Raw genomic sequence first — 22877 nt, 5'->3', positions numbered from 1 at the left:
ATATAGTTGTATTCGTGTGGTGTAATATATGTAATATAGTGTGCTTATGCTTTATGATATATGTAAAAATTGCTTGTATTAATAAGTATTTTTTTTTATGAATCTAACTCTTGTCTATTTTACAGTATAAAAACACAAAATGGATAGACAACCCAATATTTTAAGAGACCTACCCGGAGACATGATTGATGAAATCTTGTCTAGAGTCGGTCAGAATTCTTCGGCACAACTATTTAAGGCGAGATCAGTTTGTAAGACATTCGAAGAACGTTCCAAGAATGCCTTGGTTTATAAAAGGCTTTCGTTCGAAAGATGGGGGATATCACATTGGGAAATCCATAAGTTACGATGTGTTTACTTTGACGCATATATTGCGGGGAACCCAAATGCTATTTTACGCAATGGGTTAAGAAATTATTTTGACTCAATATATCCGAATATTGGACTTCGTGATTTAGAAAAAGCAGCTAACATGCAACATAAAGAAGCATGTTATGCTTACGGATTAGTAATGTTCGCTTCTCACCAAAGTGAGAACAAGAACATCGGCCTACAACTATTAAACAAAACGTTCCCACAAGTGACGGAGTTGGTAATTGGGGTAAGAAATGAGGTTTTTAGATTGTTACGGGACTGTTGGACATTACGTAACCCTCGTCCCTTTGACGACGTTACAACACGCTGTCTTATCAACGGCCATAACGGTTATGTTCCACAAGACCAAGGATGGGAAGTAATCCTAGTAAAACCAGAATGCATGACTTGTTTCTGGACGTATGAATTACGTGTCTTTATTGCCTTTGCTGAACGACTTGTGTACTAGCTAGAATTATCTTCACAACCATCTTGTATCAAATTTATTGTGTGCTATATTTCATGCTATATGTAAAATAAGCGGTATTGTAAGTTTGTAAAATATTGTGTAAAAGTTTGAACGCGAAATATTATTATAATCAGTTTTTCATATAGAATTGTAGTAGTTGAATTGTATATTAGCTACTAAGTATGAACTTAACGGGTAGGTACTACCCGAATTTAAACTTATAAAACGCTAATATGAAGAAAAAGCTTTTATAAATGAGTTCATATTATGCTACGAAATACTATTAACTACTCTTAATATTCTGTATGATTAACATGTTCCATTTGACTATTTTGAAGGAAATGGCACCGACTACTCAACACACCGTGAATATGAATGAAGAGGAATTCCATACTTTTCTAGCTTCAAACATAGCCGCAGTACAGGCTGCACTACATACCAACAATAACCTTGGATCTAGCAGTACAGGAAATCGTGTAGGATGCACCTACAAAGAATTCACTGCCTGCAAACCTTTGGAATTTGATGGAACCGAAGGACCGATCGGATTGAAACGGTGGACCGAGAAGGTCGAATCGGTGTTTGCCATAAGTAAGTGTACTGAAGAGGACAAAGTGAAGTACGCTACGCATACCTTCACAGGTTCTGCGTTAACATGGTGGAATACCTATCTAGAGCAAGTGGGACAAGACGATGCGTACGCACTACCGTGGTCAGCATTCAAGCACTTGATGAACGAGAAGTATCGTCCCAGAACCGAGGTCAATAAGCTCAAGACAGAACTTAGAGGGTTACGAACCCAAGGATTTGATATTACCACGTACGAAAGACGATTCAAAGAATTGTGCCTATTGTGTCCGGGAGCATTCGAAGATGAGGAAGAGAAGATCGACGCGTTTGTGAAAGGATTACCGGAAAGAATCCAAGAAGATATAAGTTCACACGAGCCCGCCTCCATACAACAGGCATGTAGAATGGCTCACAAACTAGTGAACCAGATTGAAGAAAGAAATTAAAGAACAGACTGCTGAAGAGGCCAATGTGAAGCAAGTCAAAAGAAAGTGGGAGGAAAACGGTGATAAGAATCACCAATACAACAACAACAACAATTACAACAATAATCGCAACAATTATCCCAACAATCGCAACATCAATCGCAACTACAACAAATGGCCCAACAACAACAACAACAACAACAACAACAACAAAAACAACAACAACAACAACAACAACAACAACAACAACAACAACAGCAACAGCAACTACAACAATCATCCCAACAACAATAATAACCGCAACAACAACAACAATCAGAAGTAGCTATGCCAAAGGTGTGAAAAGTATCACTCGGGGTTCTGCACCAAATTTTGCAACAAGTGTAAAAGAAATGGTCATAGCGCGGCGAAGTGTGAGGTCTACGGACCAGGGGTTAATAGAACGAAAGGAACAAATGGTGTCGGAACGAGTAATGGCAGAGCAAGTAGTGTCGGAGCAAGTTATGCCAATGTAGTTTGTTATAAATGTGGAAAACCGGGCCACATTATTAGAAATTGTCCGAACCAGGAGAACACGAATGGACAAGGCCGCGGAAGAGTTTTCAATATTAATGCGGCAGAGGCACAGGAAGACCCGGAGCTTGTTACGGGTACGTTTCTTATTGACAATAAATCTGTTTACGTTTTATTTGATTCGGGTGCGGATAGAAGCTATATGAGTAGAGATTTTTGTGCTAAACTAAGTTGTCCATTGACGCCTTTGGATAGTAAATTTTTACTCGAATTAGCAAATGGTAAATTAATTTCAGCAGATAATATATGTCGGAATCGAGAAATTAAACTGGTTAGCGAAACATTTAAGATTGATTTGATACCAGTAGAGTTAGGGAGTTTTGATGTGATAATCGGTATGGACTGGTTGAAAGAAGTGAAAGCAGAGATCGTTTGTTACAAAAATGCAATTCGCATTATACGAGAAAAAGGAAAACCCTTAATGGTGTACGGAGAAAAGGGCAACACGAAGCTACATCTTATTAGTAATTTGAAGGCACAAAAACTAATAAGAAAAGGTTGCTATGCTGTTCTAGCACACGTCAAGAAAGTACAAACTGAAGAAAAGAGCATCAATGATGTTCCCGTCGCAAAAGAATTTCCCGATGTATTTCCGAAAGAATTATCGGGATTACCCCCACATCGATCCGTTGAATTTCAAATAGATCTTGTACCAGGAGCTGCACCAATAGCTCATGCTCCTTACAGACTCGCACCCAGCGAGATGAAAGAACTGCAAAGCTAATTACAAGAACTTTTAGAGCGTGGTTTCATTCGACCAAGCACATCACCGTGGGGAGCTCCTATTTTGTTTGTCAAGAAGAAAGATGGTACATTCAGGTTGTGTATCGACTACCGAGAGTTGAACAAACTTACCATCAAGAACCGCTACCCACTACCGAGAATCGACGACTTATTTGATCAACTACAAGGCTCGTCTGTTTATTCAAAGATTGACTTACGTTCCGGGTATCATCAAATGCGGGTGAAAGAAGATGATATTCCAAAGACTGCTTTCAGAACACGTTACGGTCATTACGAGTTTATGGTCATGCCGTTTGGTTTAACTAATGCACCAGCTGTGTTCATGGACCTTATGAACCGAGTGTGTGGACCATACCTTGACAAGTTTGTCATTGTTTTCATTGATGACATACTTATTTACTCAAAGAATGACCAAGAACACGGTGAACATTTGAGAAAAGTGTTAGAAGTATTGAGGAAGGAAGAATTGTACGCTAAGTTTTCAAAGTGTGCATTTTGGTTGGAAGAAGTTCAATTCCTCGGTCACATAGTGAACAAAGAAGGTATTAAGGTGGATCCGGCAAAGATAGAAACTGTTGAAAAGTGGGAAACCCCGAAAACTCCGAAACACATACGCCAGTTTTTAGGACTAGCTGGTTACTACAGAAGGTTCATCCAAGACTTTTCCAGAATAGCAAAACCCTTGACTGCATTAACGCATAAAGGGAAGAAATTTGAATGGAATGATGAACAAGAGAAAGCGTTTCAGTTATTGAAGAAAAAGCTAACTACGGCACCTATATTGTCATTGCCTGAAGGGAATGATGATTTTGTGATTTATTGTGACGCATCAAAGCAAGGTCTCGGTTGTGTATTAATGCAATGAACGAAGGTGATTGCTTATGCGACTAGACAATTGAAGATTCACGAACAAAATTATACGACGCATGATTTGGAATTAGGCGCGGTTGTTTTTGCATTAAAGACTTGGAGGCACTACTTATATGGGGTCAAAAGTATTATATATACCGACCACAAAAGTCTTCAACACATATTTAATCAGAAACAACTGAATATGAGGCAGCGTAGGTGGATTGAATTATTGAATGATTACGACTTTGAGATTCGTTACCACCCGGGGAAGGCAAATGTGGTAGCCGATGCCTTTAGCAGGAAGGACAGAGAACCCATTCGAGTAAAATCTATGAATATAATGATTCATAATAACCTTACTACTCAAATAAAGGAGGCGCAACAAGGAGTTTTAAAAGAAGGAAATTTAAAGGATGAAATACCCAAAGGATCGGAGCAGCATCTTAATATTCGGGAAGACGGAACCCGGTATAGGGCTGAAAGGATTTGGGTACCAAAATTTGGAGATATGAGAGAAATGGTACTAAGAGAAGCTCATAAAACCAGATACTCAATGTAGTGACCCGGAAAATTTCAACTAATTTTAAATCAAACTCTCGACACGATTTAATATCTTTGACACGATAAGCAAAGTCTGTTAGGTTGAGTTTCAAAGATTTTGAACTATCTTTTATGAATGCAATTACCCTTCGACTGTTCTCGACGATTCACGAACAACTAAATGTAATTAGATATATATATATGTATATATAAATATGTATATAAATACTACTTGTAAATATATAAAATAATATTAAATCTATTTGTTTAAAAATATATAATATATATTTATGTGATAAAACTTGTTATTTAAAAATGATTATATTTAGAGAGAGAGTAATTGGAAAAGGAATGATTTAGAGCTTAATTAGTAAACGTCAGTAACACTCGGTTGATGTTTTGTTAGTTTTAATATAGATGTTGTACATGTTCATGAAGGATTGAAATAAAAGATGGACTGTAAATTGATTACGAAGATTTTAGATTTGTTAAAAATATTTTTACAATTTTAAGTTTGAATATTAGCACCCCATACATATAAATTGGAACAGAAAATAAATAATTATCGAACCTTTTTGATCAGGTTTCAAACAGTTAATGAGTGAAATAATTAAATATATCTAATCTAAAAATTTGGGATTTTTAGGAACACTTTTATATTCTAACCGTTTAGCAATGGTCACGATATAACACAGTCCGTGAAAACTGTCGGTAGGATGCATACAATTATATTTCACGAGAACTTGATTGATTACTATTCGTTTATTGTTTTTCTATTTCAATTCATGACTTGTTATCTAAATATATAATATAATATATTATACACTGTTATTGAATGCGCACATTGTAATTCATGTGAAAGTTATATTATATTAATATTACTATTTAAACACTGTTTATGATTGATTACAATCACTAATTAATTACTATCTATTCTGTGTGAAAGCATGTGTATACTTAATTATTAGTAGATACTGTGCTACTTTATTTGTGCATACATATAGACATCTTAAATTAGAGGATATAGAATTAAATAAAACTATTTGCTAGTTTAAGTTCCAAGAACCGTCACCCTATATCCTCATCAACTCAAAACAATTCATCTTTTCATCTATAACTTAAGCCCTTCTAATCACAACTCATCTTAATATGGTAAAATTTTTCGATCTCTGGTTAGTTAATCCAGTTACAACGCACGCAAACTTAACCGATGAACATAACAAGTGTAACTTATTTCAGGGTCGTTGGGTGTTCGATGTTGAAAGGGAAATGTACTATACAAATGAAACAAAATGCATTATCAATGATCGACAAACAACCACCCTCGATGCCACCACCTTCAACATCTAAACCACTTCACATGATGCTGGGTACTTCCTGTTTCTGTTTACGAATTGCTACAAACAACCGAACCCCAAAGCCACCTACGGACCACATCCCATCGAACCATTTTAAATTTTCTATTTCGTTTACATAACCACCATCATTCTTCTGCATTATTATTATTATTATTATTATTATTATTATTATTATTATTATTATTATTATTATTATTATTATTATTATTATTATTATTATTAACACTATTTTAGTATTAGTAAAGTCATTATTTTAACGAACCATAAGTTATTGATACAAAAATATATCAAATACATATATAATAACTAAAAAAATATTACATTACTATTTTAAATAAGAAATATATAATTAACATATACAAACGGGTTTGATTATTATTACATGTTAATTATATGTGTTAATATATATATAAATGATATAGGTTCGTGAATCCGAGGCCAACCTTTCACTTGTTCAATGATGTTATATGTATTTTTACTACGAAATACAGTATGGTGAGTTCATTTGCTCCCTTTTACTCTTTACATTTTTGGGACTGAGAATACATGCGCTGTTTTTACAACTGCTTTATTAAATGCCTTTGAAATATATTTTGAACTGCGAATACATGAAATGCTTTTATAAATGTTTGACGAGATAGACACAAGCAAAACATTCCTCGAATGAATTATTATGCAGACAAAAGTTCTGCGGATTATTGTTGAATTATGTGGACATGATAATTGCCACCGTTGAATTATGTGGACATGATAATTGCCACCATTGAATTATGTGGACATGATAATTGCCACCATTGAATTATGTGGACATGATAATTGCCACCAATTGATATGAATGTTATGTATCGAGAGAATGATTTTATACACAGGTTATGTGTATGTTATTTTTGTGCATGAGATATGTGTACGGTTACTAAGATTTATGAAAGATGATTTCGTACACGAGAAAGGTGTACTATATTTAAAAGATATCGCATGTACATTACAGGTGGGTATAGGATTTGGGCCCATTTGTACCATGCAGCATTTAAATCTTGTGGTCTATCAAAATGATGAATTTTATTGTTTTAAGATAAACCTATGAACTCATCAACCTTTTGGTTGACACTTGAAAGCATGTTTATTCTCAGGTATGAAAGAAATCTTCCGCTTTGCATTTACTCATTTTAGAGACATTACATGGAGTCGTTCAAGGCATATAGAGGTCCGTTCATCGCGATGGTACCATATGTTATTGTATTCGTTCGGAAGATTTTGGACGGGGTATGACATGTGGTAACAGAGCCAGGTTGTCTTAGCGAACCAAGTTTGCATTAGTGTGTCTAACTGATAAGTCATTAGGATGCATTAGTGAGTCTGGACTTCGACCGTATCTGCATGTCAAAAGTTTTGCTTATCATTTCGTGTCGAAAATTACCTGCTTATCATTCTTAGAGAATCACTTGCTTATCATTCTTAGTCTAGACATGTCTTACTGCCTCTATTGCATAGACAGTGTATAGATAAATTCATATCCAAGCATATCTGTTATTGTTACCTTTGCCTGACAGCTTCTGTAGATTCCTCCGTAACTTATGGGATTTTAGTATTATATATGCATATGTAAATTATGTATTTCAGGGTACTAACCTACATCCTATAATCTATTTCTTATCGAAAATTCTTCATCTAATCATACGAGATGAATCCCTCAACCAGTTCGAATTCCTCGGATTCCGACAGCTATTCCGATATGGAGTTTCACCTATCAGCGTCACCAGAATGAATCAACCAATCAGTCATCCCCAATTCATCTGATGTGTTCGTAGTCGACTTAATCAATGGAGACGCGAAGAAGGCGATCCTTTCCACCAACCAACTTCACCTCTTGGTGAAGAATCTGAAGCACTTATCGGCGAACCAATCCGAAACACCATTTTCACCCTTATTTCCCGAATATCTCGCCACGATTATATTCTATCTAAAATTCTAAACCTTATTCATCCGTTTGTTCCAATTGACAATCATCCCGGTGTAATAGAAGAAGTCAACGAGCTTCGCACCCGAGTTGTAGCCTTGGAAAATATGGTGCAAAACGTACCAGCTTCAGCAACATCACCGGCACCAGTAGTACCATCAATAACAGCATCAGTACCATCAACAATCCATGCCTCAATATCACCATCTGTACTTCGAGTATGATCTTCGTTCTACGTATCGTTCTACATCAATTATCTTCGTTCTTCATGGTGATTAAGTAATCTCTAAATGTTTTAGAGATTATGTATTATAGTTCAAACGGTAAATCAAATGAGTTTAATATCATATTAACTCAATGAATCCGTGATTACATCTGAAGAAAATATATATGTATATATGTTTTCATAAAGATTGTAATTAAAAATTCTTTCGTAAAAAGTGTTAATTTTGAAAATATTTTAACGGGTAGGTAATACCTGAGGAATATTCAGATTTCACATTAATAAGTTACACTGTACATTCTTCGAAGCTGATTCAACAGTCGTTTACTATCCTACTTACATCCACAGATATACGAATCCGTTCACCACAGAATAACCATATTCATTCAATTTCATATTTGGATTTTGACCTATCAGAATCCAACAAGTGGCATAATGAAGAAAACATTTGACAAAATAAAATTTGTTAGAAACAAACAAATTAACTATGAGAAATTTTGTTAAGAATACACGCTAATTGTTCCTAGCTAACTGTTCCTAGCTAACTGATTACATTTTATTTATCGCAATTTAATTATCGCAATTTATTTTATCGCAATTTTAATTCTCGTAATTTTATTTATCGTCATTTAAATTCTGTTATTTACTTTACGCACTTTATTTATCATCATTTAATTTTTGTTATTTATTCTTACTACCTATAAATATCGGGACACGTATACAAGGTTTTGACATATCATATCGACGCATTTATATATATTATTTAGAATAACCATAGACACTCTATATGCAGTAATGAACGAGTTCTCTATACAGGGTTGAGGTTGATTCTACAATAATATATATAATTTGAGTTGTGATCGAGTCTGAGACATGTACATGGGTCACGATACGTATTAATTAATTCGAATATTATATATTAAACTATATATGAATTATTGAATTGTTAACTGTGGACTATCGACTGTGGACTAATCACATTGGACAAATAAAAATGAATTAAAATATTGATTATAACATATGAAACTAAAAAATTCTTCAAGTTTGCCACTTGATCTCATCTTAAACCTCATTGTATCTTGACGATTACTATATGCATTCAAACCTTTCATGATTCTTGAAAACGCCTCAATCGAGAGGATGAACCAACCGCACTTCATCTACGGAAGGAAAGATTTATGTATATAGTATTGCACCTGAGAAACTCTCGGCAACTGAGTAAAAGTTTAACACGTAGTCGCGTCAGATCCTTTGGCATTTATTAGCAAAAAATAACTTTGCGATCCCTTTTCAAAGTAGCCAATTTTGTCACAGCTTCAGCAAGTCAACTTTGACTTTTCGTACGGAACAACCTTATTATAACCTTGATTTATATGTGTGCTCTTTTATTGTTACCGGGGAACTTTTTATTAAATTCCACCATATTACCAGCAGATGTAGCAGCAACCTCGTCGCTCCTTGGTTTAAATCCCTCCGACAAATCACTATATTTATCTATTGAAGTCCCATCATGTACTCATCCGCATCTTGTAACAAGAATTGCCATACCAATTACCGGGAATCAGCAATCAGTATTTCGAATCTCGTAGCATTTCTACTCAATAGTTATATGTATACATATAACAATTATTTCCTAGGATTACGATCTTCAATTCTGAAATTTTGAAAAGGCACCCAGTTTACGAATCGATACTCTGAATGTTGGAAAAGCTCAGAAAAGTTGGAACTAGAAAACGGATAAAGTTAACCATGAAGGAGACTAATGACAAATACAAGGACCATACCCTATATTCAAAGAATCCAGATAATTCTGGATCCGTTGAAATCTTTAGAGAATATCTTGCTCCGAAGTCATGTTAAAATCTTGCGAAAAATCTTTCTCCATCAACCATCGAACTTAGAAATTCCAAAATATCATCATCAATATCTTCGATATTTCTGAGGATATTTTCATAAATATTCTCGTCCGAAATTATATACCTCTTCATGCTTCCTGTGTATCATTATATTGGAAACATTCAATAGAAAATTTAGTACCGAAAAGCAGATTATGCGAAACTATGAAGAAAGCCGTGGACAAATCACAAAGAATAAGTTTGACTTCAAAGAATCCAAATGATTCAATGTCTGCTAAAGTATTTAGTGAATATCTTGCTCCTTACTCTAAACCCTTGCAGACAATAGTTTCTATCATCCTCTGATCTTAGATATTCCGAGATATTATCGTATCTTTCATTATAAATATCCTCCATATTTCTGGAGATATTTTTATAACTATTCTTATCTGAAATCATTAATCTCTTTGTGCTATCAGTATTACATCATATAGAAACTGTTAGTTTCTATATTCTGTAAACTTTTGAGCTTAAAATATGAATGTTATTGAAGTAATGTTGGGAATTGATGCATGAGTTAGTATAATATAATGACACTTGATCAACGTGATTATATTACAGTAAGTCATGCTGAGTTTCTAATGGAACGTGATGATTCACAGATCATAACGTCATCATGTGCCATGTTACATAACTCTGTCATTCTGCTTAACTTCTGAACATATCAAGAAAGTATATTCTTGATAGTTCTATTCTCAGTGAATCTGGTAAATTGACAAATCAAATCGTGTTATTACGTTCTTTCTCGATTAGAACATTAAGTTCATACGAAACTCCATACTTACGAATTCTGGATCATTACTCGCTTTACTAGAGGTCGGGAGGATAATAAAAAGGCAAAGAGCCCCAAAATATAAGAGAAAATATAAAGCCCAATAACAACACGGAGGTTACAAACCATGGATATTAATACGAATAACAATATAAAGACACGGTATAATTAAGAATAGTATCACCCCAAGGTAATAGTAGAAGTAAACAGATTCTTCTGATTGAAGATTGAAAAGAAGGATGACAGAAATGATAATTAGGAAAATATCAAAGATTAGAAGTGGATTAAGCATTTTCACAATCTTTTGGATGTACGAACTAAGAAAGAAAGTATAAAAATGGTGAGAATCATGGAACAGAAGAGCTTAATTTATAATGGAAATATCAGACAGAGTAATCGAGGCAGATCACCGTATTTAATTATAGAGATCTTAATTTCCTTACTCACCGAAGAATCAAATCTTTTTGATTTCGAATATTTCCTATAAATCCCATGAATTCCGGAATTCAACCCTGTTTACATCAAAAGCTAAGGAAAAACCTTATTTTCTTCAATTCACTCTTTTGCGATAGCTTCACTCGTATTCTTAGAATAATCAATTTATTTTATCATTATTATTCAATGATGATAAACCTCTAATTATCAACTCATATTGGTCATGAAAACATTTTTATTGTAAGCCATGACCACCTCACTCAAATTTCGGGACGAAATTTCTTTAACGGGTAGGTACTGTAGTGACCCGGAAAATTTCAACTAATTTTAAATCAAACTCTCGACACGATTTAATATCTTTGACACGATAAGCAAAGTCTGTTAGGTTGAGTTTCAAAGATTTTGAACTATCTTTTATGAATGCAATTACCCTTCGACTGTTCTCGACGATTCACGAACAACTAAATGTAATTAGATATATATATATGTATATATAAATATGTATATAAATACTACTTGTAAATATATAAAATAATATTAAATCTATTTGTTTAAAAATATATAATATATATTTATGTGATAAAACTTGTTATTTAAAAATGATTATATTTAGAGAGATAGTAATTGGAAAAGGAATGATTTAGAGCTTAATTAGTAAACGTCAGTAACACTCGGTTGATGTTTTGTTAGTTTTAATATAGATGTTGTACATGTTCATGAAGGATTGAAATAAAAGATGGACTGTAAATTGATTACGAAGATTTTAAATTTGTTAAAAATATTTTTACAATTTTAAGTTTGAATATTAGCACCCCATACATATAAATTGGAACAGAAAATAAATAATTATCGAACCTTTTTGATCAGGTTTCAAACAGTTAATGAGTGAAATAATTAAATATATCTAATCTAAAAATTTGGGATTTTTAGGAACACTTTTATATTCTAACCGTTTAGCAATGGTCACGATATAACACAGTCCGTGAAAACTGTCGGTAGGATGCATACAATTATATTTCATGAGAACTTGATTGATTACTATTCGTTTATTGTTTTTCTATTTCAATTCATGACTTGTTATCTAAATATATAATATAATATATTATACACTGTTATTGAATGCGCACATTGTAATTCATGTGAAAGTTATATTATATTAATATTACTATTTAAACACTGTTTATGATTGATTACAATCACTAATTAATTACTATCTATTCTGTGTGAAAGCATGTGTATACTTAATTATTAGTAGATACTGTGCTACTTTATTTGTGCATACATATAGACATCTTAAATTAGAGGATATAGAATTAAATAAAACTATTTGCTAGTTTAAGTTCCAAGAACCGTCACCCTATATCCTCATCAACTCAAAACAATTCATCTTTTCATCTATAACTTAAGCCCTTCTAATCACAACTCATCTTAATATGGTAAAGTTCTTCGATCTCTGGTTAGTTAATCCAGTTACAACGCACGCAAACTCAACCGATGAACATAACAAGTGTAACTTGTTTCAGGGTCGTTGGGTGTTCGATGTTGAAAGGGAAATGTACTATACAAATGAAACAAAATGCATTATCGATGATCGACAAACAATCACCCTCGTTGCCACCACCTTCAACATCTAAACCACTTCACATGATGCTGGGTACTTCCTGTTTCTGTTTACGAATTGCTGCAAACAACCGAACCCCAAAGCCACCTACGGACCACATCCCATCGAACCATTTTAAATTTTCTATTTCGTTTACATAACCACCATCATTCTTCTGCATTATTATTATTATTATTATTATTATTATTATTATTATTATTAACACTATTTTAGTATTAGTAAAGTCATTATTTTAACGAACCATAAGTTATTGATACAAAAATATATCAAATACATATATAATAACTATAAAAATATTACATTACTATTTTAAATAAGAAATATATAATTAACATATACAAACGGGTTTGATTATTATTACATGTTAATTATATGTGTTAATATATATATAAATGATATAGGTTCGTGAATCCGAGGCCAACCTTTCACTTGTTCAATGATGTTATATGTATTTTTACTACGAAATACAGTATGGTGAGTTCATTTGCTCCCTTTTACTCTTTACATTTTTGGGACTGAGAATACATGCGCTGTTTTTACAACTGCTTTATTAAATGCCTTTGAAATATATTTTGAACTGCGAATACATGAAATGCTTTTATAAATGTTTGACGAGATAGACACAAGCAAAACATTCCTCGAATGAATTATTATGCAGACAGAAGTTCTGCGGATTATTGTTGAATTATGTGGACATGATAATTGCCACCGTTGAATTATGTGGACATGATAATTGCCACCTTTGAATTATGTGGACTTGATAATTGCCACCATTGAATTATGTGGACCTGATAATTGCCACCAATTGATATGAATGTTATGTATCGAGAGAATGATTTTATACACAGGTTATGTGTATGTTATTTTTGTGCATGAGATATGTGTACGGTTACTAAGATTTATGAAAGATAATTTCGTACACGAGAAAGGTGTACTATAGTTAAAAGATATCGCATGTACGTTACAGGTGGGTATAGGATTTGGGCCCATTTGTACCATGCAGCATTTAAATCTTGTGGTCTATCAAAATGATGAATTTTATTGTTTTAAGATAAACCTATGAACTCACCAACCTTTTGGTTGACACTTGAAAGCATGTTTATTCTCAGGTATGAAAGAAATCTTCCGCTATGCATTTACTCATTTTAGAGACATTACATGGAGTCTTTCAAGGCATATAGAGGTCCGTTCATCGCGATGGTACCATATGTTATTGTATTCGTTCGGAAGATTTTGGACGGGGTATGACACTCAATACATCCTGGAACGGGGAAGATGTACAAGGATCTCAAGAAACATTTTTGGTGGCCGGGTATGAAAGCCGATGTTGCTAAATACGTAGGAGAATGTTTGACGTGTTCTAAGGTCAAAGCTGAGCATCAGAAACCATCAGGTCTACTTCAACAACCCGAAATCCCAGAATGGAAATGGGAAAACATTACCATGGATTTCATCACTAAATTGCCAAGGACTGCAAGTGGTTTTGATACTATTTGGGTAATAGTTGATCGTCTCACCAAATCAGCACACTTCCTGCCAATAAGAGAAGATGACAAGATGGAGAAGTTAGCACGACTGTATTTGAAGGAAGTCGTCTCCAGACATGGAATACCAATCTCTATTATCTCTGATAGGGATGGCAGATTTATTTCAAGATTCTGGCAGACATTACAGCAAGCATTAGGAACTCGTCTAGACATGAGTACTGCCTATCATCCACAAACTGATGGGCAGAGCGAAAGGACGATACAAACGCTTGAAGACATGCTACGAGCATGTGTTATTAATTTCGGAAACAGTTGGGATCGACATCTACCGTTAGCAGAATTTTCCTACAACAACAGCTACCATTCAAGCATTGAGATGGCGCCGTTTGAAGCACTTTATGGTAGAAAGCGCAGGTCTCCGATTTGTTGGAGTGAAGTGGGGGATAGACAGATTACGGGTCCGGAGATTATACAAGAAACTACCGAGAAGATCATCCAAATTCAACAACGGTTGAAAACCGCCCAAAGTCGACAAAAGAGCTACGCTGACATTAAAAGAAAAGATATAGAATTTGAAATTGGAGACATATATGTAACGATTATCGTTGTAACGACATTTAAATGTATATATATCATATTAAGATATATTAATATATCATAATATCATGATAATATAATAATTTAACATCTCATTAGATATAATAAACAATGGGTTAACAACATTAATTGAGATCGTTAACTTAAAGGTTTCAAAACAACACTTACATGTAACGACTAACGATGACTTAACGACTCAGTTAAAATGTATATACATGTAGTGTATTTAGATGTATTAAAATACTTTTGAAAGACTTCAAGACATATATCAAAACACTCATACTTAACGAAAATGGTTACAGTTACTTTTCCATTCTTTTCTTTCATCAAGAATTCTAGTCGTATTCTTACCCGTATTATACACAGCTTCAAAACGTACTTACTATGGGTATATACCAATAGGAACTAGCATGGGATTCCACTCTTGATTATGTCATGTATGACTAATCAATTTTAACTTCTACCATGAGCTAGTCAACTAATTAGAACTCCTTTTAACCCCACTCACCACTCACCAATTACCACTCATCATTCACTCCATTTCACTTCCAATTCTCTTTCTAATTCTCTCTCAACACACACACACACACTATTATAAACGTATTTTTCCAGTAGTTAATCATCAACTTCATCAAAAATCACTTCAAGAATCAAGCTATAATCATCATAGGAAGAACACTTCAAGAACACTTCAAAAATCCCTTCAAGTTTACTAATTTACTTCCAAGCTTTCTAATCCATTCTAAGTAATCATCTAAGATCAAGAAACCTTTGTTATATACAGTAGGTTATCTTTCTTATTCAAGGTAATATTCATATTCAAACTTTGATTCAATTTCTATAACTATAAACTATCTTAATTCGAGTAAAAATCTTACTTGAACTTGTTTTTGTGTCATGATCCTACTTCAAGAACTTTCAAGCCATCCAAGATCCTTTGAAGCTAGATCATTTCTTGTCACTTCCAGTAGGTTTACCTACTAAACTTGAGGTAGTAATGATGTTCATAACATCATTCGATTCATATACATATAACTATCTTATTCGAAGGTTTAAACTCGTAATCACTAGAACATAGTTTAGTTAATTCTAAACTTGTTCGCAAACAAAAGTTAATCCTTCTAACTTGACTTTTAAAATTAACTAAACACATGTTCTATATCTATATGATATGCTAACTTAATGATTTAAAACCTGGAAACACGAAAAACACCGTAAAACCGGATTTACGCCGTCGTAGTAACACCGCGGGCTGTTTTGGGTTAGTTAATTAAAAACTATGATAAACCTTGATTTAAAAGTTTTTATTCTGAGAAAATGATTTTTATTATGAACATGAAACTATATCCAAAAATTATGGTTAAACTCAAAGTGGAAGTATGTTTTCTAAAATGATCATCTAGACGTCGTTCTTTCGACTGAAATGACTACCTTTACAAAAATGACTTGTAACTTATTTTTCCGACTATAAACCTATACTTTTTCTGTTTAGATTCATAAAATAGAGTTCAATATGAAACCATAGCAATTTGATTCACTCAAAACGGATTTAAAATGAAGAAGTTATGGGTAAAACAAGATTGGATAATTTTTCACATTTTAGCTACGTGAAAATTGGTAACAAATCTATTCCAACCATAACTTAATCAACTTGTATTGTATATTATATAATCTTGAGATACCATAGACACGTATACAATGTTTCGACCTATCATGTCGACACATCTATATATATTTCGGAACAACCATAGACACTCTATATGTGAATGTTGGAGTTAGCTATACAGGGTTGAGGTTGATTCCAAAATATATATAGTTTGAGTTGTGATCAATACTGAGATACGTATACACTGGGTCGTGGATTGATTCAAGATAATATTTATCGATTTATTTCTTTACATCTAACTGTGGACAAGTAGTTGTAGGTTACTAACGAGGACAGCTGACTTAATAAACTTAAAACATCAAAATATATTAAAAGTGTTGTAAATATATTTTGAACATACTTTAATATATATGTATATATTGTTATAGGTTCGTGAATCAACCAGTGGCCAAGTCTTACTTCCCGACGAAGTAAAAATCTGTGAAAGTGAGTTATAGTCCCACTTTTAAAATCTAATATTTTTGGGATGAGAATACATGCAGGTTTTATAAATGATTTACAAAATAGACACAAGTACGTGAAACTACATTCTATGGTTAAATTATCGAAATCGAATATGCCCCTTTTTATCAAGTCTGGTAATCTAAGAATTAGGGAACAGACACCCTAATTGACGCGAATCCTAAAGATAGATCTATTGGGCCTAACAAACCCCATCCAAAGTACCGGATGCTTTAGTACTTCGAAATTTATATCATATCCGAAGGGTGTCCCGGAATGATGGGGATATTCTTATATATGCATCTTGTTAATGTCGGTTACCAGGTGTTCACCATATGAATGATTTTTATCTCTATGTATGGGATGTGTATTGAAATATAAAATCTTGTGGTCTATTGTTACGATTTGATATATATATATAGGTTAAACCTATAACTCACCAACATTTTTGTTGACGTTTAAAGCATGTTTATTCTCAGGTGAATATTAAGAGCTTCCGCTGTTGTATACTAAAATAAGGACAAGATTTGGAGTCCATGTTTGTATGATATTGTGTAAAAACTGCATTCAAGAAACTGATTTCGATGTAACATATTTGTATTGTAAACCATTATGTAATGGTCGTGTGTAAACAGGATATTTTAGATTATCATTATTTGATAATCTACGTAAAGCTTTTTAAACCTTTATTTATGAAATAAAGGTTATGGTTTATTTTAAAAATGAATCCAGTCTTTGAAAAACGTCTCATATAGAGGTCAAAACCTCGCAACGAAATCAATTAATATGGAACGTTTTTAATCGATAAGAACGGGACATTTCAATTGCCATGTTAGAATAATATAATATGCCTGATGTTTGTGTAAATTATGTGTACACTATATGAATGACACCAGTCGGGCCTGGGGAGACTAGGGACTCGAGACTGTGCCTAAGAGATGTTAGAGTCCATATGAGGTCAACCGTGCCTAGGGGAGGTTGGGTCCATAGTAGTGTTGTAAAAGTCGTCCGACTTGGCCAACGCGTCAGCCAATGCGTCGTTTTTTTGGGTTCTCCGTCCCGTTTTTTTTAAAACGACTCAAAAGACGGTCAAAGCTAAAAGTTCGGTCAAAGTCTGTCAAAGATGGTCAAAGTTGGTCAAAAACGGTCAAAATCAGTCAACTTTCGTCAAGATGTGATATGTTTTAAAATTAGGGTTTGTTTTCATTTTTTGGGCCGCTCTTTTCTCTGTATCCTTACTGATTATGTACTCGGTAACATTAATTTAGTTTGAAGTTTGATTGTGTTTAAATTCAAGTTCTTATTTAAGAAATTTATGGTACAGAATAGCCTATTTTATACATATATAAATATATATTTAAGAAATTATTAATAAAGTCAACGTTGGTCAACGACCGACGCATCCCCGACTCGGCCGACGCGTCCTTTTAAGGTCTCTACCGATGCGTCCCCGACTCGCGACTTTTACAACCTTGGTCCATAGGCTACTGATTGTGGAGTATAGTGTGAACGATGCATCCCCTGCATCTGGATAACTATACTGTGAATTGAGTAGCAGGGACTATCAGTAGACTCAAGCCCGATTAGCTGAGAGTCGTGTGCTCGTACAAGCCGCCGATCCTCGTATTGTCTTATTGTATGCTAGTTGGTAGTTAGCATGTGTTGTTGTTAGTATATAACTTGTGTGTGAGTTAAGCTATACTTGTTAGATAGATTCCATTCACTTAGCGGTGCACTAATCCCCCACATATTTTCCCCTTGCAGGTTTAGATACCGTTAGTCGGGATGGGTACTGATGCAGAAGACATGTTTGACAACCCTACTCTGATGTGGACTTTTGTTTAAATAATATTTTGTAATAACGTAACACCATCGTATAAACTTAAACTTAATTACACGAATTAATGTAATGACGTGACTTATATTGTGTTTATTAGTAAAGTCTTCCGCTGTGTGTGTGTGTGTGTGTGTGTGTGTGTGTATATATATATATATATATATAAAATGCCCGGTGTTACACATATTTTATTAGTGTCTATTGCTTAAGTCTATGTGTTTGATTGTACTGTATTCGTTAAATTGTTCGATTGCTATATTTATGTTAAATCCTGAATTTGAAACTTGATCTAATAGAAACTTGGACCTATAAATTGTAAAATATTATTACATATTTGAAAAGCTCTCAAAAAACTATTATTATTAGACTCAAGAATCATGATTCGTTATGTTATGCTACCGTTATGACTAGTTGAATTTTCGACTTGTTTATTGCATGAATATGAATCTTAGAAAATTGTGTTATTATATAGAGCATGAATTGATTACCTTCTGCTATATTATGAAAAATCATGCATGTTAGACTAAGATATCAATTGAATTGGATTCTTAAAACTTGTTTTATGCTCAATAAATATTCATGACAACGTTTGTCGTTTGTAACTTTAAGCAGGCCTGTATGATTAAATGTATTGATTTCTGGAACACATGCTATTAGAATTTGAAAATTATATGATTAGTACTTGAGTTTTCATGTAGATATTGTATCCTAAATGTTTCTAGATATTGAAATATATGCATTTGAAAATGACCACCTGAATGGGACAGAATGTGTCCCGAGTGCACATAAAATGACATCACATTAGATAGGAGTTGTTTTGAGACTTGGACTTCTGATATTTTAATATTTGGATGTTATTAAGAAAATTACATTTGTATGTCAACATGTAAAACCTTATGCTTTGTGTGCTAGATGGGTCGTAAAACGCTAGGTTTAGAATCTGTCCAAATCGGAACACCAGACTTTCGGTGCAATACTGTACAAATTGGCTAAACCAAAAGTTTATCTATTTTTACCACTTAAACCGTGAGATGTTTGTGATCATCTCCCACTGGAAGTATGTGTTTTTCATTTTTCTACAATAAATGATAAATGTTCTAAAGCTGGTGCGTAAGTAGAAATTGTTGTGCGCAAATTGAACTATATGTACAATTCTATAAATGATATGACATGATGGCTTACATTTTTAAAAGGTAAGTGAATGAAATAAACATGGGTTAAAGCCAAAAATAGGCTACAAACATACACAAATGTACCGATGTCGCCCACAAACTCATTTCCGTCCTACTGTCGCCTACAAACTTTCAAAAAATGTGCTAATATCAACATTTTATAGTTTTGACCTGTTACATACTAATTTTGACCTGATAATTTTTATTTTATTTTTTAAGAATTAAGATCCAATCCACGAATGACACGTGTTGATTTTAACCAGTTTAGCCGGTAGCAAGTCATTTTTGCTTACATTGGTACACTTTTTGAAATTTTTTGTTTACATTGGTACACTTTTTGAAAGTTTGTAGGCGACAGTAGGACGGAAATGAGTTTGTGGGCGACATCGGTACATTTGTGTAAGTTTCTAGCCTATTTTTGGCTTTAACCCAATAAATATATACCAAGTGTCATATTTCCAGGTTATATACGTTTTGTGTTATGTACAATTGTGTGTGTACCGTTGCCATGAAACTACATGACTAATATGTTAGAAACACAATAATGATAAACTGAGGTCTGAGACTTATATATCGAATTTGGTTTGAATCCATGACAATTATAACATGACCTACTGACGTGTTTGACTTAGTTTGACCATCCTTGACTAAGTTTGACTTTTGTTGATTGCATATATGTGTTGACTTTTACTACATAATCGAGTCGGTCTGAGCAATAGGATAACTAATACTATGAATCAACTACTACTTGGAATAGACTCATATGATAACCTATATATGTATCTAGGTTACTTTATACGATTGTAACTATCTTCTCTACTTGTGGTCACTGCATTACTTATTGAGCACTCATGGTGAGTCTACAGTCCCATTTAAACTTTTCTTTTGGGATGAGATACATGGTGTTTTCTTAAACTGTTTTACAATTTAGACACGAGTACAAAAATGATATACATATGAGTGTGATCAAAAAACCCTTAGCTTGAATATCTTAATTACTTACGTAAGCTCGAATCATAGGGACGGATCTGTTACGTTTGACAGCCTCACCGCTACATACTCGGGTGCTTATTACTTCGTACACATGTACACATGATCAAATGTATATTTCGATAGAGTAAATGTAATCGTGTAGTCTTAGACTATTCGTGGTGCTATAACTTTATATTCAAGTGCTCATTAGATTGTATATACTTTTACAAATGTTTTGTACTAAATCTCGTGGTCTAATACTCGCTGTTAAATACTTAAACCTGTGGATTCACTCAACATTATTTGTTGACCCGTTTTGCATGCTTTATCTTAGGTCCTTATATGACTAGCTTCCGCTGTAACTAGAGGTACATGACATATGTTTGGAGTTCTTCAAGTTTATTTAAAGACTCTACTATTATGATTCACATTTTAAACTGTTTATTTTATTAAACAATGTTACTTATTTTCTACGCTACTTTCGGTATTTTGTTACATGGAGGAGACTTATGTTTTAAGTCAAACTTGTTATCAATAAATGCGAATACTTTTTGAAAACGTCTCATTTAGAGAGCGTAACTGTTACTATGAGACCCGATGATTAACGCACCGTCAGATGGAAATTTGGCAGAGTGTTATATGGTTGTATGAGACATTTTCTTCTAAAGGTTCTTTGAATCGGTTATGGAGGGTTTACTGAAGGAAGTGTCTGCTTCTAGCGACAGTAACTCCATTTTGTATGCAAAAGTTGAAGGAAATATTATTAAGACCGAGAATAAGAACTAGAAGAAGAGCATGATGTTGGAATCTCGAGAGCTGAATTCGATAGATTCACGTGGTTTCTGAAAGGGTTTGAAGACGTTCCAAAGATCCCAGCTTATAGTATTTCGTCTTCGAGAGTCGTCTAGTTTCTTTTTTTAATGACGGTTAAGAGTCACTAACGAGGGTCTGTACGCGATACTATAACCACCCACCCAATCATTTCTTGTGACGAACATTACATTCCTACTGCCTCCCAGGAGGAAATCCCCATGACGAATCCATAAGGGTATCGCGTGTGGTAAAACCCCCTCGGGTGAGGTTTGAACGCAAGACGTTCGACACCTTCAAGGCCCATGCAATTGGAGAGTAACCTCAAGGGAAATTTATTGCAACTCATGTGGATCGAACCCCTGATCTCCCTTATAAAAAGTCAGGTCTTCACAAATAAACCAACACCTTTTAGAAATTATTTGTTGGTTTATCTTATCCGTGGTTTCAGACTATTTTAGGTTGTTCTGTTTTCCCAGATGGTTGATAATTTGATATGTATGTTAGTTTATTTAGTTGTCATGTTTGTGTAAGGTTTTAGTTAACGTGTCCACTGTTTGGTGGTATATCTTTTTCTTTTTTTATTATTATTATGTCCAGATTTGTTTCCTTTCATATATCGTTGAAAAATTGATGCTTTTATGTTGGTTATTTCGGTTTCTGTGAAAACGAAAAACTTAAGTGAGGAACTAGAATCTCCAACTAATGTCAAATGGTAGTATTATCTAACTAATTATATTATAGTTATAACTACATACTTATTGTAAGTGAGTTTTGAGTATTAAATTTCAAAAATTATATGTTTAAATATAGAAGAAAATCATAAATATAAACATAAACTTTAACATAATTGTCTAAATTTATTGATTTTATTCAAAAACTATAAATTTCTAGTTTTAAAATAATGTTAAAATGCTGACCAATTTTGACTTTGACTAAATTTGATTACCAAATTCGATTTTGACCCATCAATTGACGTTGACCGATTAATTAAACGGATTTTGTAAAATCGGAACGGATTGCTCTTAAAAATGATTAATCGGAGATTAATCGACAAGTAATCGGGTTTTTTACAACACTGCATGGCACTATTGTAATTACTCTTAA

Source organism: Rutidosis leptorrhynchoides, chromosome 1 (genome assembly GCF_046630445.1).
Source record: "Rutidosis leptorrhynchoides isolate AG116_Rl617_1_P2 chromosome 1, CSIRO_AGI_Rlap_v1, whole genome shotgun sequence".
NCBI lineage: Eukaryota > Viridiplantae > Streptophyta > Magnoliopsida > Asterales > Asteraceae > Rutidosis > Rutidosis leptorrhynchoides.
Note: the sequence above shows the minus strand (reverse complement) of the source record.